We start from the raw sequence: 4,282 nt of genomic DNA on the forward strand, positions 1-4,282 counted from the left end.
GTCTAGGGAACAGTAACTTTATCAAATTCTGGTCAGCATGTAACCAACAAAAAAGAGTGAGTCATTGGATGAAATTTCACACTAATCTCAAACTATTACAAATTTTATTGATAACTATTTGATGACTATAAATCCCAAAAAGTTCGCCCGTAGCATTCCTCTAAATTTACATAGAAAAACAGTAGTTAATTAATGCACCTAAGAACTTCTGTTATTCCCCAAACACTAATATCATAAAATTATTGATGTTGCTCTCTCTGGTGCCATTGATTGCCATCTCATTCTGGAAGCCATGTCATATCTCAATTGATTTCTACGATTGTGCTAATATATTTTGGTTTTATCCTAATGTTTTATTTAATTTATGTATTTATTCTTATCTCCAAATTTGGTGCTTCAGTAACTTTGTGTGTTTTGATTGCATATAGTTACGTTGTTAGTTTATGAAAATTTTCATTTTCTTATTTATAATTTTACATACTATTTATTTTTTATTTTTTTAATGTCCGATCTAAACCCTAGAGGGAAAAAATAGATTTTCTTGAGAGGTCAGCATGAAATTTTTTAGGCTAATTTTTTTTGTTATGAAAGTAGAAGTGGTGATATACCTTAACATTATAATTTTTGGTGTTTTTTAAAACTGTGGAAGTACACAAATTGAAGGGTCCGATTTCTGTATCTTAAATTTTTTTTTTACCACAAATCGGACGGTTCGATTTGTGCACCTCTAAAAATCGGACGGTCCGATTTCTGTACCTCTAATAAATTGGACGGTCCGATTTCTGTACCTCTAATAAATCGTACTGTCCGATTTCTGCTTCTCTAATTAAACAATTTCACATTTGAGTATAACACTCCAATAATCCACATTTTAAAAAAACACCACTACCACTCCAATATTAAAAATAAAAAATTCAATTTTTTAAGAGTCCAAAATTAAGTGTAGGTGTACCCTAAACACGTAAAGTTACTCGGTGAACCAAATAACTTGATGAAAATATGAATAAAAGATTATTGTTATATTTTTAGACTAAATATATGATCTATTTTATTACTTTGATTTTCTTTTTTTTTTTGTTTTTTTTTTTCTGATTCTTACTCTCTTCATGCTTCATTTACATTATTGATGAGATTGAGGATGAGGTAAAGAGTTTAATCATCAGTGATGAAGTAAAGAAAAAATCTTGTTTACTTTGTAAATTAAATTATTTTCTCTTTATGTTATTTATTATTTATATTTTCTTTTCTTTTTTTTTTTTAATTTAAGAATGACCATAATAAGGTAAAAGACTAAAAGGGGTTCCTTCCTTGAGAAGTGAGAAGATGTAAAAGCTGGTGTAATAGGCGATAGGTAGCTAGTTGGCACAAAAGACATTTATCTCTGAGGTTTTCTTGATGACCAAGGCCACATTCATTAATAGCATTTTCCAGTGCGAAAGGGAGTAATTAAGTAACATACACAAAATAACTGTGGAAATGACTGAGTGACGTTATTAGTAACAAATATGAACATAAATAATTAATTCGAAAATAGCAAGTTAAACATAACTGTTTTTTTTAGGATTTTTTTAATCTATTTTTATAATAATTTTAAGAAAATAAAAAGTTAGTTTTCTATAAATATTAGTTATATGGTAAAGTATACTTTTTGTCCTTGAAGTTTGGCAAAAGTTTCAAAAATACCCCTAAGTTTTATTCTGTTTCAATTTTATCCCATAAGTTTTTGATTTGCATCAAATATATCCTCGATGACTAAATTTTCAAAAAATTTAAGATCAATCTAATAATAATACATGAAAATTATGTTTGATTTACTTGTGTTGAGAGGTTATTATTATGAAATTGTTGTTGAATCGGTTTTAATTTTTTTGAAAATTTAGTCGTTAAAGGTATATTTGATGCAAATCGAAAACTTTTGGGACAAAATTGAAACAAAATAAAACTTAGGAGTATTTTTAAAACTTTTATCAAACTTCAAAGATAAAAAATATACTTTACCCTTAGTTATAATTATCAAATTAACATTTCTAAGTTCAATTATTACACGATGACAACACAAAATATAATGAAATTTTTTATTTAAATTATTTAAATACTTTATTTACTAAAATATACAGGGCTGTCAAACGGACTAGTCCGGCCCATTTAAGCTTGGCCTGTTAAATTCGTGTGTTAAATGGGTTGGACCGTTTAAGCCCGCTTTATTCGCGGGACATAATTTTTCAACCCGGACCGTTTATGGTCAGTCCGTGGGTTAAACGGGCCAGCCCGTTTATTCTTTTATTTTATTTTTTAAAAAATATTTTGACAAAAAATATTACTTTTTGGTCAAAAATCTTTAAAAATTTTTGTTTTTAGTTGATTGGTCGGCTTTTCGGGTCGGATCGAGAAAAATATCTACTAAAAGTACTACTTTTTTTAAAAAATGTAAAAAAAAATTAAACGGGCCATCATCAAAAAAATATCGACTAAAAATACTATTTTTTTGTAAAAAAAATAGTTAAACGGGCCATCTATTTAGTCTACGGACTAGCCCGTTTAATCCGTTATTTTTTTTTTGTTAATCGGATTCAACCGTTTAGTCCGAAATTTAATCGAAAGACAAATTTCATTCATTTAAATGAGTAAATGGACCGATCCAATAAATTTAGCCCATTTTAACGGCCTAAAAAATGTAACATATAGAATATTTATCATTTTCTGTAGTATATCGCATTTTGAATACTGAGATCCAAAACGAATTAAAATTTAATAGATTTTGGATCCACCTGGAATATGTAACAAATGTGTAATCGGATGGTGTGCATCCAAGATATGTGGAGGTTAAGTAGAAATAAGTTAGGTTGTGGGTCAGGACTCAGGAGTCTATAGTCTCATCTGTATTTGGCTTAGCTTAGTCTGCCTTGTAACTCCTATTTTAAAATAGATTTAAATTTAGACTATTATAAAAATTTGAATATATCAAGTTTAAATTTACTAATTAATCTTATTAATTTGTCAAATTTAAATTTGTTAAAATATAAATAAATTAAATAATTTTTTTATTGTTAATAAATTATTAGATATTTTAAAAGACAAATATGTTGATTTGATATATATTTTCCACATTTTGGTTAAATACACCATATTCTAACAATGCTACAAAATATTTTTTTTTTAATATCAAAATTAAAAAGTGTAGTAGTGTGTGTGTTTTCCTAAAGTAAAGAATATACACAGAAAGCGAAGTAAGGTAATAGGGTAATAATTAGGATATTCAAAATGGGGTTGAAGATTTTGCAAAGGAAGAGAATAATTCATTGAACTTTGTTTATATATTAAAAGTAAGTGTCCATGAATTTTAAGGAAAAGAACAAAGGAAGTGAATATAATTCGAGTATGGAAAGCGAAATGTAAAGAGAGAAACTGACCAAAAATTGTTATTTCCAATTAAAATGTTTCTATCAATTCATCTTTCTATATGCTTCTCTCTTTAGTGTGACCATAGAACCTTTGCCTTTTACCACTTTTAACCACTCTTAGGATTCCAATATTCTCTTATTCTTTTTTAACTATGGTCTTAGGCCATTTTATTTCCTTTTTTTTGTTCTGATTTTTTTTTTCAATTTCGTTAAGTATATATCTTTTGTAACATATATTATTTTAATGTTAGTATTTTTTTAATAACTAATAATATATATTTTTTAGTTGAACTAAATACTACTCTGCCAATGAGTTATAGCTCAAATGACATAGACTCTCCATACTCAATTAAGAGGTCACGGGTTTAAAAAAAAAAAATACTACTCTTTAATTTGCTCTTTTGAGAGCATAGTCACTTTTTTTTAAGTGATTGTCTTATATATAATACAAGTAATAAAGTGTCCCGTAAAGTTTGACCATGTATTTTCACAAGGTTATTTCATAACTTTCCTTGACTCTTGCGTTGTTTACTTTATATTCTACTAATAGTAGTAGTAATCTAATTTAGAGTTAAGAAAAAGGATAATGTAATTTATTATTATTGGCACTTGCGTTACATGTTGTTTATAGTAGTGTTGCTGTATTCATGATTTCTCATTAATGTATATTCCTCTAAAGTATTAATGAAATAAATATAACTTGAGACATCTGGGAAATTAAAGCAAGGGAAAAAAAATATATTTTGGATCTCTAGAGAATTATTAAAGATAGATAAAGACTCAAAGTTAACATCAATAATACAATAAACTGATAATATAAATTAAAATAATGTAAAGCTGGCATGTTTGTCTTGCAATAATTAATTTCGTGACATATGACC

The sequence above is a fragment of the Arachis ipaensis genome, chromosome B06 (assembly GCF_000816755.2).
Source record: "Arachis ipaensis cultivar K30076 chromosome B06, Araip1.1, whole genome shotgun sequence".
Classification (NCBI taxonomy): domain Eukaryota; kingdom Viridiplantae; phylum Streptophyta; class Magnoliopsida; order Fabales; family Fabaceae; genus Arachis; species Arachis ipaensis.